At 44.7% G+C, this 13,529-nt stretch overlaps 1 long non-coding RNA gene across 1 annotated transcript in view; it reads left to right on the top strand.

Moving 5' to 3' along the window:
- Window positions 1-13,529, top strand: part of LOC140214027 (uncharacterized) — a 57,346-nt gene that overhangs the window by 23,880 nt on the left and 19,937 nt on the right. Inside the window, exon 2 of the long non-coding RNA XR_011890937.1 lies at window positions 9,465-9,560. This is a non-coding gene — a long non-coding RNA (uncharacterized lncRNA). The remainder of the gene's footprint in view (window positions 1-9,464; window positions 9,561-13,529) is intronic.

Genomic DNA, 13,529 nt, shown 5'->3' with positions numbered 1-13,529 from the left:
TGACGAACACTCTTGCGTCGTTCGTAGTCATAGCTCAATCGGGCCTCGCGCACTTAGGACAGTTGCGCGTCCCGGCCAGTGATTGGGCCACAGTCGAAAATTGCGTCTCGCACCCACCACGACGAGCGCCGCAGTCGTTAAATAAATGCACTGCTGCCTATATCGAACCTATCAGATTCGTGTTGCACAACTTTTATTCCAGTATGGGATACAACGAGCCAAGTGTGAGCGCTTGGCGGCAAACAGAAACAAGCCGAGTCAGTAGTCGAGCCTCTCTTCACTGTGCTCTCGCCGTGTGCGCATTCAAACCCACTTTTCTCGGCGTCATTTGAACCACAAGTTGGACAGGCTTCATTTACTCGGGCTTTCAGTCTATTATGAAAATGGTGGTGCCACAAAAGAATAGCCGCCACATGAAACACGACTGAATTTTGAGAACAACTTGAGGGAAGATTGGACGCTGATCGTTTGAAGCTTGTTGTACATCGAGCAGGCCCTAGTGTGCAATTTCTATTGTTAGCAGCTGCGCGATCTGCTATTAGAAATACAGTATAGGGAGCATCAACGCGCGATATGAAGATACGTATGGCTCACGCAATACTTACGTAATTCCATCCGGCGCATGCGCTGAGAAAGCTCACTAAATAAATCTTTTCATTTATTGATAATTTCACGGCGCAGTCATGTCTGTTCTTATTGCATAAAGAAGAGGAAAAGGGCACCGCAGGAACGACATGTGACGGTCACAAAAAGTCGTGTCACGAAACTGTCGGCTCGTTGCCTGCTTCTGGCACACTACGAAAAGTGACGCCCATGGCATCACGTGCGAAAAACCAGCAGTGTTTTAGTTATATCTGGGAGGTGCGGCATTTTCCACGAAAACGGTTAGGCAGATGGTAGGAAAAACTGAGCAACACTCAACAGGAATGCTTCGCATTAAAATACAGGCCCGCCATGGTATCCCCGATTACTTTTTTGCGTTGCCGTAAGTTCTGTGGGCACCATTGACACGTGTATTCCTGCAGGCAAAGGTCATAACGTAACCGCCTATCTATTCTGTGCTCCCAAAGATCTGCACTCGGCGCATGGTTAACAAGAAAGGAAGCAGCGCAGTACATATAATTACGACGTTTTAGGCGGGAATGTCTGTCGACAGGCTATCTTTCCAGCCCGAATAAGAGCCACACTCCCGGCACTGATATGGTCTGTAAGCAATACGCAGCCTTAAGGCTTCGAACTTTCTTCGCAAGCGTCAGATGCTGTTGTGGTATGTGCGATGATTGTCGCCGCACGCGAGTCGAACTATATGCATCGCATTCCTCGCATATGTAAGTCCGCTTGGCGAAGCACGTGACACGATGCATTTGCAAATCAGACGAACGGATGAAAACGACGCTGCACAGGTTGTAGGCCCATTGCTGGTCTCCTTGGCTTTCCCTGGTTACTGCAACACTCCTAGAAGTAAATTGAGAACGGCTCCTAATACACTGAGAGGCTATAGTTGCGGCAACATCGGAACCATTTTTTTTATGCGCTGAGAAACATCGGTGCACGCATTAGCAGATTTACGTGAAAGCAATTCGCTGCTTCTGTCATCGCAGACCCATGTTGACCATTTGCGCAAACAGGTGAAAGGGAATTGCTGTTCTTTTTGTTACTAATTTTTTTTTTGGCTACAGAAATCGGTTTACATGCTTCCAGAGAAATACAGAAGCGGATTTCGCTTTTTGCATTAGAAGCTGCGCCCTCTTGTCCTGAGATGCATGTTGATTCACGAGCTTCGACTTCGGGTGAAAATGCAAGAATTCTTTTTTTTTAATATGCGCATGCACGCGCTCGTTCGCACAATGTGAGACTTTGGGTTTATTCCACAGTGTTTCCTACAATACTATAGGGGGAGCTCTGGCACTCATTTCGTTGAGGCACCATGGTAATGATGGGAATTACAGAGGATTGTCTGACTTTCGTACTTTTGGACCCAGGCGTACTTTTGGATTCGTTTATTGCGCTTTGTAGGCATTCATTATCGTAAATTAGAGGAATCTATACTTTTCTCACTGGAGGAGACGCCGCAAAAACACCCAATTTGTACTCGTTGCAACGGTTTAGCTTGTCAAGGGGTCGAATAGAAACGGGCCAGGAATATTAAGGCACTCGCTTGCCCGCTCTAAATTCATGTTGAAGCGTGGATCCATGGCGTAACCGCTTCAACAACAAGTACCATCTATTCAAGTATTTATCACATAGTACATTATTGAAAATGGCGAGTTGACAAAGTGGCGAAGCCGCTCGAAGCCAGAAGGATGACGTCTAGGCAAATCCATGTACTTCCCATAATTCCCATGCTCGCTGAACCGCCCCCATTGCATCTTCCGTAGACGCTAGCGCCAGAGTTCCTTTTAGCAGTTATTTTATGAAACTATTGTTTATTCGTTGCTTCTTATGTAGGACTTACCAGGCATTTTGTGGCAATATATTCGCGTTGTGTGTTTTTGAAACAAAATTTCTAGCACGACATGGACAACCAAGGACCACTCAAAAATACTGTGAATACTTAAGAAAAAGTTGCGTTAAAGCTGACGTGCTGCAACTGGGTGTTAAAATAGTGAACAAGTGGTTCAGAGTATTGTGTCCTTCCATTTTTTAACATGAAAGCAACGTTTCCAATTCAAGGCGCAGTGTTAACAGGCATGGCTGCAGCGAAGAGTGTGCTTCTAAAAGTTGATGCAAATGCAGTGTGTGGTATAAAGGCACGCAAGGATACGATGCCTTAGAAAGGCTGGCCAACGTTTCAAAAGGAGCGCCTATCTTCGTGAAAGGCGGTTTTCTGCAATTCTTGTTTTAACAGGTTAGTTGTGTGATTTTACAGGTGGTCGTTGTCGGTGGTAGCTGGCTGTAAATGGAGAGACTGAAAAGTAAATGAACGCTGTGGCTTGATTTCTAAGACGACGAGAAGAGGGTAGAAGACTTGGAAGGCAGCAGAAAAAAAAAGAGACGAAAGAAGAAAAGGGACGTAGGAGGGTGTTGGGGGACGGAGACGTTAGGGAACCTTAAGTGAAGCAGAACAGAAGCCATCGGTGTCGTAGGCTGCATGCATTTTTGGTGTTAGAAAAGCTGGTCAAGCGGTCAGCGCGAGTAACAAAAAGAAACGAGTTGAACGAAGGACTTGAGTGGGGTAGCAGCAGTGCGTTGGGTAAGTTTGCAGATGTTAAGGTGGCGACACCAAGTCTGGGGGCAATGGATGGGGGAGAATGTGAGTATGAAATGAGACACAATGGGATAGAATGCGAGTAGACAAAGAGAAATAGAAACGTTGTCGACTTTCGTCTATAGACAGCCTGTAGACGTGGTTTGTGTTTGATGAGCGTCGCCTATTGCCACGTGACTCGTCGAAGATTCATCCGTCATCGGTCGAGCTTGCACGCCTTTAAGAATGAACATCTCTATCCGCGTCGCGCGCCCAACTTGATCACAAAAGGTTCGACTACAACGTAGACAAAAGAGACAACCACCGAGAAAGTTCGAGAATGTTGATACGTGCAGGCATCTCATGCGCTCAGCAGTAACTTGACCGCTGCTAGCAGTTCAAACGTGTTCTAGGTAAACAGACATACAAGTACGCGCGCCTATATGCATAAAACCTGAATCTTACTTGTCATGTCATTGCTCGCACGGATGCGCCTGTCATAGCAGACTAAGAAGATTTTACAGCTGTAAGAGAGCAGGCCTAGTCAAAACATTCGACTTTCTTCGGAAGAAAATTTGTCATTTAAAGCTGACAGAGGATCTACCACAATAAAACAAGGATAACTAAACATTTTATAGAAGGAGAACATATCACATAGTGAAGCTCCAAATTATTTGAATTTTGTAGTCTCACTAATGTCATCAGCTTAGTTTATGGCATAAAACAAAGATCTTCGGTAAGAATATAAGACGCAAAGAGAAAACTAAAATACGCAATCCATTGACAAAAACATTTAAGGAAATACATTTTTCTATGCATACAATTTGGCTATACACTTTCGTAAAAGCTCGTCTAATTATTGTCGGTCGAAGGCAACTGGGCTTAAGAACCTCAATTAATGGCAGAGGTTACTTTCTCGTGAAAAAAAAAGATTCGTTAATTTTTAAACTCTTCATGGGTGTTTACTATCACACAACAGAATAACTAAAAGGATGGTCAATGCAAAACGGTTGCCGAATGCACTTCTCTAACTAAACCAGGTGTTAAGAATATTGTGCGAACATTTCGACCTTCTTACACAAAACACATACTAGCAGCCCATCATGGTTTGTCTTGAAATGAGTTTGCTGAAGGTACATGTTCGCGAACATAGTTTTGCAGACAGATAGTGTGGTCCCGGACCTGAACTGTTCTTCGACATTGAAGCACGATAAATACTTGTGGCGACAATGTCTCGTCTACTGTGTCCAAGGAACGAGCCTTTTAATCAGCGGTTTTAAATATAAAGCGAAGCCGGTCTCTGCATACGATGCGTTTAGTTCGTTGCTGGCTCCTGTCGAAGAATATCAATGTTGTTTCCATTCACGGTTTCATTCTCGCGCTATTATGCAAATGCCACGGGCGATTTATCTAACTTGCGCACTAGTCAGAATATTATGAATCAACACCCCTCTGGCGTCATGAGGTGTTTATACAGTTGAATCGCGTCTTTAAATGTATCTCCGCATAAGTAGAACGTAAAATTCTGGCACAGCTGTCCGTGAAGGGTTTCTTCCTCCGCAAAACAACACCACTCAGACAATGTTTTATCCCCGTGCATCCTTTGGCGGGGATGAATGAGATGTGAGTTGTCTGTAAGATATTTATCACACATTTCGCAAACGAAAGCTTTATCGCTACAACAAAATTTGAGATGATGCTGATATTGCGTTTCGCTTTGAATGGTGTAGTACATTAATGGCAAACATGGGGCCTCTCGTCCGTGTGAGTGTACTGGTGTCAATGGAGATCCGTCATCCGCATGAATGATTTACCACATGTTTCGCAAGTGTAGGGTTTCTCGCCAGTATACGTGCACATATGGATATGCGGACTACCTTTGTGCCGGAACGATTTGTCACATAGTTGCCATTTGTAGGGCCTCGCCTGTATGCGTGCGCTTATGTCCATCTGGGTGATGAGAACGCCGAAACAATTTACCGCATGTTTCACAAGAGTAGGGCTTCTCGCCAGTGTGCGCGCGCATATGGACATTTAGTTAGAAGTGTGCCGGAACGATTTCTCACATATATGACATTTGTACGGTATCTTGTCCGTATGCGTGTGCGTATATTTGTCTAGGTGATCAGAACGCCGAAACTGTTTACCAGACGTTTCGCAAGTGCAGGGTTTCTCGCCACTATGCGTTCGCATATGGACATATAGACTACTATTGTGCCGGAAGGATTTGTCACATATTTGGCATTTGTACGGTCTCTTGTCTGTATGCGTGCGCATATGTTCATCTAAGTGATCAGAGCGCCGAAACTATTTACCAGACGTTTCGCAAGTGTAGGGTTTCTCGCCACTACATGCTCGCATATGGACATATAGACTACTATCGTGCCGGAAGGATTTCTCTAATATTTGGCATTTGTAGAGCTTATCGTCTGTATGCATTTGCTTCTGTTCATCTATGTGATCAGCCCGTTGGAATATTTAACCACAGCTTTCGAATTCGTAGTTTTAGGCAGTACGGTTGCGGCAGCGCTCTACAAACTTCGACTGCTTCACAGATGTTTGATCGCGTGCTTTACAAATGTGGGCTGTGTCGCCCATGTGTTGGTTGTCGCGCCCGTGTAAGGCATCCCGCCTGCTCAAAACATTGCCACAGACACCGCACAACTCTTGCTGTCCCCTTCCTCCGGTTCCAGTAGCATTCCTGCAAGTAGACGGACAAAGGAGCTCAATATGGTCGACTCCTGTTACGGGGTAACAAAATCACATTTTGACAATTTAGAGCTTGACAAAATGAATCGCGCGTTATAGCTAAGGCGATTAGCTTAACCTGAGTGCTAACTTGCTGCATTTAATCTTGGCGCTCGCTTTGGGCTCTAGTTTGGCATAAACTGAACGTTGCTTCTTTAGATTGTCTTTGTTGCAAAACATGAAAAGAGCCATCTTTGTTATAGTTGCAAGCAATACGAGAAATGCTTGCCCTAATACATCACATATAGCTTATCTAAAACAAGTGCAGGGGAGCAGAGATGTCTGGCAGCGAGTTTTAATGACGAGACATAGCCGGTTTATATATTTAAATTACTTGTGGGTATTTAACACGCTCCCAAGGAGCTTTCAGGCAGAAAGTCCTGAAATGTTTATCGGAAGTGAGACATACGACATTGAAAAAGTCCATTCAGCATCAGCTAAAATGCGTCAACGTTTTTAGGACGTCTTTTATTTTAAGAAGAGTAAAAAAGTTCGGCTGCGTGTTACAATTCTGTAACACGTGAAGGCGAAAGCTTGTTGCCCACGTGGTCGTGCATTAAGTTATGCAATCGGATGAGTCAGACTCCTTTCAAAGCGTAACGAGCGGCACTGTGAAGTAAACGTATCACGCAGTAGGTCGACCTCCTCAACAACACATGATTGAACCTGATGCAATACCTAAAGGTCCTTTCGTTCTTTCTTTCTTTTGTTCTTTCTTTCCTTCCTCCGTCCTGTCTTTCGTTTCTTCATTCATTATCAGCCATTAGATCATTGCTTGTTTACGAGGTATGAGCCATTCCTTATGATATCTTTTGTCTGTGGGCTAGAGCCGCTTTTTCCGGGTAGGAGCCGTTGTATACAGCCAGCTACGGCTTTCGTCTTCATAACTGAAAATGGCGCAAAGGCGCGCAATTCTCGTTATTGCTGGCAAGTATATAGTTGCACTGACTCTCAGAAGGACATGTTATGTCCTAACTCAATCTCTACCTGTAGAATACGAAGTACAAAATTCCAGGTTGAATTTTTTCTGCTCTCTTTGTATGAGGTAATTTAACATTCGACTTGCATTCGAACATTAAACCATTCCAACATCGAGTAGCCGATATGCAGATAATCTATTCCCCCGTACGCAGCGAGCACACATGCATCATATCGTTCAGTGTTTTCACGATCAGCCGAAGAAATATGCTGCCGAGGAAGTTCGTTTCCTGCTTCATCTCGTTCTGAAAATATGCATTACAGCATTCAGTACAACCTACGTTGGTGTAATATAAATAACCTGTATTTCTCTCCATGGTGGACAGCATTTTTGTCGGTAAGTTAATGATGTTTGCAAGCGTTGAGTCAAGTCATTGTTGGTACGACATCTTTTGTACCGCTTAGGGGAGAGAGCAGAGGTGTGGTGCCCGCGCCCAGCGTTTGCCTTCCATCTAGTCTGTTGCTCTTCTAAAATGCCTGCGATAAGCACCAGGTGAACAATGCTACATTTTGTCCTGCTAATGTACTGTTTATTTGTTTACCCATACCTAATGTTGTTACTGTTGTTCATATGAGTCAAATGGCGAGGTTCAACTCCCATCGTGTTAACTTGTAAACCTTTTCAAATCATGCGAGCTTGGCTGGTATCGAGACCGTATTATGTAGCAAACAAATTAGAGGTAAGTGAGTAAATAAATAAATAAATAAATAAGTAAATAAGTCAATTATTAATGATAGGGAAGGTGATTAACAGGCCATGACAGAGGTATTATCGGTTTCAGAGAACACATGTAGATCTAAGAACATAATTCTTGATTGTCTTGCGCGCACATTTAATGAAATTGTTTCATTTGATTGAAATATTTAAATTTCGGCAACTGTATAAATCGTGATTTTATATGCGCTCTTTAATGTAAAAATTCTGAAATCGCATCGTGAAAAACGAAGAGAAGCATAAAATTTACAAGTTTTCCTTCCCTAAAAGTTGGATATCTTAGAGAATCCTGAGGGGACATCTTTTTTTCCACCATAAGTAGATGCGTGAAATTGTTAAGCTGTGTGGAGTGATTTCAAAAGCCGCCAAACAAAACAGTGCGGCCGTCGATTTAGCGACTGTTCATGGCGGACACACTCACACGCATCTGTCTTGGAAACAAAGAAAAGTAATTTCTCAAGCATCCCCGTCAACCTGCCTGAACCTGTTCTGTCGCTCTAGGGCAAGCTTTCTTTTTGAGCCCACGCTAATCTCCATCGGTAAACTTACATACACTGTTTCATTTTATGGGTGTTGATTTAGATTCACATCTTGCGCCTCACTAACCATATGAATTCCATCCGGTCGAGTGAGTAAGCAGGCAACGATTCTTTAACTGGGCCGCATATAGCAGCGTGTGGACAGGATGGAAAATCGTGCGAGTGGTTCTAGTTTCAGGATCGCGCCGGTTGGGGTTCCCCTCATTTTTTACATAAAGTTTCATACAATAAGCACTAGAGCGAACCCTGGCACTAGTTTCTATGGGAGCTTCAATGGGAGCGGTTGAGCCAGCATGGGGATAATGGGAGGGACATTGATTTGCCTAAACTTCGCCATTCCGGCTTCAAACGGCTTCGTGACTTTGTAAGCTTCTCATTTTCAAAAATGTACTGTGTAATAAATTATTCAAGGAATATTATTAAATTGTCCGATGGCTTGTTTGAAACACAGTATCTCTAAGCACAGAAGTCCGATATTGAAACACGCCACGGACGCTTGTTTCGACAAGCGATGTAAACCGCCCTTCTGAATTTATGCCCGCCGTGGTTGCTCAGTGGCTATGGTGTTAGGCTGCTGAGCACGAGGTCGCGGGATCGAATCCCAGCTACGGCGGCCGCATTTCGATGGGGGCGAAATGCGAAAAGACCCGTGTACTTAGATTTAGGTGCATGTTAAAGAACCCCAGGTGGTCGAAATTTCCGGAGTCCCCCACTACGGCGTGCCTCATAATCAGAAAGTGGTTTTGGCACGTAAAACCCCATAATTTAAGTTAGTTATTTTCTGAATTTATCGCGGGCATGCCATGCCTGGAGGCGCTTGGCGTGTTTCGCTTTTGCCCCTTCGACAAGTTCAGTCATTTCCACTAGCAGCGATTCTACGTGTTCGCAGCATCTTGCTCACTTCCAAGTGTATATATTGCTATGGCATTTATGACAATGGAGGCAGACAAAACGTACTCAAGGAATACACAACCATGTCTGAATGATCAGACAAATCTATGTACTTTCAGTCATTCCCATAGTGGCTCAAAGATTTCAGCGCCCGAGTTCGCTGAAGTATATCGTAGGAAACAATAAGCTTTCTGCTCTGTTCGTGTCGAGTCGCTCTGTTGCAACCATGAGTATGTTAACGCCAGCTCCGCCTGCTGTATTCTCGAAACTGCTGAAGCAGTTCCTGTTTCACACATCAGAGCCACCCCTCCCCCTTAACATTTAGAGGGGGCAGGCATACTTGCACCACGGTAAGCATACTCTGTGGTCTCCGAGTTGTTCTGCAATGAAACGTTTCTTAATGCAGGCTTACCTGGCGCCGTATAGCTGATGCTTCCACCATGCCAGCGCGGCTTGTGATGGGCTGTGCGTGATCGATGCTGCTGCTGGACCTCGGGTGCAGGTAAGTAGGGCTACCATTGTACGATACGCCTGTAATGCATGAAAGCACATAACACGTGTTTATTCGCAGCTGTTCAAGGACAATTCATAAGAAAATAACATAGATTTTTTTTTTATCCTCGAGACAAGGAGCTTTTAGTGGCACAGGAACCCTATTGGAGTGATTGCGTACGCGGTGATTTCAGGCTATGAGCGAGCTGAGCTCTCAAGATTGTGCAATGTTGGCTTCTTCGGAAGGTTACTACGCTCCACCTGAAACCGCGGACAGAACACGCTGGTGCTGGAAGCGAAAGTGAACATGTCAGTTTCTTGAGCGCTCAACCCTTGACCAAATATATTTGCTGCATCATCCAGTAATAGGCGCATTAGATGGTTCAAGAATTTCTTGCTTTTGCTTTATCTATTACGAGCAGCAGACATAGCCCGTGTAGACGAGGGCAAAGAAAAAGTGAGGGGGCACGTTTCAGACTGGTTATTATACATTCTTCTTCGAAGCAAACCCAGAAATTGTGTACCTGCTATGCTACATGCAGGGTCCATTATGAAAGGAATCCCCATGATATCATTATGACGCGACTATCAATTGCAGCGTGGCAAAACCGGTCGGGAAATGGGGCGAGGGTTCTGCCCTGCCAACGCAACATTTTAGGTATGTGGGGTATAGACTGAGGATATGCAAATGCGCGAGGTCTGCTCGAAGCTTGTGCCGAAAGTGTTGATGGAAGATCAGAAAGAACTTCGAGTTTTGAGCTGTCAAGAATTGTTCGATTGGATTCAAAATGAGCCGGACTTTCTTAACTCTGTCGTAGCCGGAGACGAATCCTGAATGTTCGAGTACGACCCAGAATCAAAAGGCTGAGCAGCGAGTTGGCACACAAAATCATCCCCCCGCCCCATGAAAGCGCATATGAGCAAGTCTCGCTTCAAAACGATGCTCATTCTCTTTTTTGACGCCAGAGGAATCGTCCATTTTGAGTTTGTACCGCAGGGAGAGGCTCAAGTAAGCCTTTCACCAGGAGGTGGTCAAGATATTAAAACACCGGGTCGCGCGCGTGAGGGCTGTCATCAATGACACGGGAAAGCTCCACCATGACAATGCCCCCAGCCTCACGTCTTTCATCGTTACCAAGTTCCTGGCCCGGAGCAACACCATGGTGGTCCCCTGTCCCCTTACAGTCTCGACTTGGCTCCGTGCGACTTCTTTTTTTCCCCCGACTTAAGAGAACGCTGAAAGGAAAGCATTGGGAGATTGTGGAAAACATCCAAAAGCATGTTGCAGCGTTCCTGAAAGGCATTGCTGTCAAGGAATTTCACGGTGCCTTCCAAGCGTGCCAGACACGTCTATGCAAGTGTATTGATGGAGGGGGAATATTCCGAAGAATGTTAACCATTTCTATAGGTCCGGTCAATAAATATATTTTTCCCACAAAATGCGCGTTACTTCAATAGTGGACATGTACATGCGTCAGCCAACGAAGTATTCGCATTTCAGAAACAGACTATTCGGATCCAATTTTAGGACTGCTGTAGATGCAGTTCTTAAGGAAACACTGCCGTCAAGCAATGCATGCTTAGAAGCCCATCACGGAAAGAAAAAAATGCTCATTCTCCTGGAATCTAGAGTAGATGCAAGTATGAAATGGGCGCGAGAAAAGAAGCATAGTTGAAGTAATGACGCTTACTCACAGCCATCTTAACACCCACAACCATCCGCGGTTCGCCGGACGCTGCCGGCCTGGTCACGCAGCGTTGAGCCATCTTTCAAAGAAGAGCGCAATATCAGCGCCGCGTAACTCACAGGCCGCTTGCCTTGAATAGAGCACAGGCAACCCTATGTAAGCACCAAAAATGACAATGAAGTGTACGGTGCCCTGTATTTGCCTTTGAGCGCCGTTGCTAGAAATGACAAATTAAACTTGATTGATGTTTGAGGTTTAATGGCACAAAGGCCAGGTATGGCCAAAAAGCGCCATGCTAGTGTTAATGTGTTCGTAGTGGTCTGGTGGGTTCTGTGAAGTTAATGTGACGTTGCTGTAAAGGGGCCTAAAAGAGCTTGTGTACAAGAAATTACAGCTTGTGTGATTTTGTGAGCAAGAAATAGTAATAAATAGGAGTGAGCGTGTGAATTCTTTATTCAATATGGCAGACAATTTGGGCGGCCTGTGGCCATAAGCACCCCAGCTAGCCACCGTACCCCAGCCTAGGTGACGACCTCGAGTCCTTGGACACGGGCGGCTTCCTCATTCTGCCTAACGCCCCAGATTTGATCAGCGAGGTAGTGGCTGACAAAGGCCGCCTCTCATCGTGCCCCGCGGTTCGAGACTGGCATGTGTACCTGTTTCATCGGGAACTACTGCTGCTCGCTACCAGTACAATCGGAAGCAATAATTCTTTTAGCTTCTTTGGGCGGTGACTAGCATATGTAATTTGGTCTTGTACAAAAAGTTGGAGGCCGGAGACGGCATTGTCTTGCGTTTTGACTTGTTGCCCGGAGGATCTCTTTTTGCTCTCGCAACGATGTCTGTTTTGTTCTCGCCACCATTCAAGTCCCATTCTCCTTTTGACTTCCTGGATAACGGCTCTATAGTTAGGCTGAAGGTCTCATGAAGGTTGCCGACAACGTGAGCTACATGTATTTCATGCTTAATATGGCTGTCATCTCCTACATCTGTGTAGGCCATCGATAGACTATCACACAATAAAAAAGCCGGCAGATCCAAGGCCTTGTGGGAATCGAGCCTACCAAGTTAATGAAACGACCATAAGAGCATGAAGACGTAGGAGGCGATTTCATGACCTACATGACACAGATGCCATCACATTCAAGTCATGATCTATCATTCATGTTCGTCGAACGCTCTTGTCATACCATGCCAATTTTGGTGCACCAAGACGTATGCGTCTGTTTCATGACCTATATGACATGCATATCATGACATTCATGTCATGACCTCTATCATTGATTTTCGTCTTTCGCTCTTGTCCCACTATTGTGATCTAGATATCTACCAAGTTGCAGAAACTACCATGAGAGCACCAAGATGTAGGTGGCTGTTTGATGACCTACATTAGAGAAATGTCATGATATTCATGTCATTACTGATCCTTCATGTTCGTCATACACTCTTGTTGTTCGTCATACACTCTTGCTGTTCGTCGTACACTCTTGTTCATCACACACTCTCGTTCATCATACACTCCTGTTGCGTGGGCCGATCCCGAAGGTTGCGAAGAACCGCGCCTAAAAGAACAATACCTAATGATCAGGTTTGTCTTATCGTTTCGCACTTTTAATAGCTCAGTATTAGAAGATGTATCATAAAAACATGCGTTGTCGGTGTTTTTTTTCGTGTCATTTGTTTGTGGGCTGACAATCTCAAAGTTCCGGGGAACTTTGTAAAGAATGTGAGACAAGCTTTGAGCATCTTTAGTGATAGGATGGTGCGGTAATATAACCTGCATATACCGCATGTAATATAGGAACGCGTCAAATACACAGATACTTGTATTGTAAAATGAAATTTTCCCGCAAGTTAAAACACAGAAATAAGACAAATAAAACACAAGAAGGGTGGCATGTGTTTGTATCTGTGTGTCTATGTGTATCTATTTTTGGTACTTTTGTGTGTTTTACCTTCCGACGAAAAACATGTCTTTAACAAGCACCAACGAGGCCAACAAGCAGTTCTGTTGCAACTTAAAGATACCCATATCTATACAGGAATTTAGGCTCACGGACAACTCCGCCGACGCCGACAGCGGATTTTCTTTCACATGTGGCCCTTGAGGCTATCGCGTTAATATTTGAGACTACATTGTAGCACTGCTGCAAAGTACTAGGTAAGGACAAGCGAAGCGCAGTTGAATTTATCATGCAGTTAAACACTGCAATCAACAATAGACAGCCCCATGAAAAAAAAACGTTGCTTCTAATGGTGAAGCTGCAGGAGCCTTGCGGCTGCGTTTTTTT

Source organism: Dermacentor andersoni, chromosome 11, assembly GCF_023375885.2.
Source record: "Dermacentor andersoni chromosome 11, qqDerAnde1_hic_scaffold, whole genome shotgun sequence".
NCBI classification, from domain to species: Eukaryota; Metazoa; Arthropoda; class Arachnida; order Ixodida; family Ixodidae; genus Dermacentor; species Dermacentor andersoni.
The sequence above is the reverse complement of the archived record's forward strand: the minus strand, read 5'-3'. Positions and strand labels throughout refer to the sequence as shown.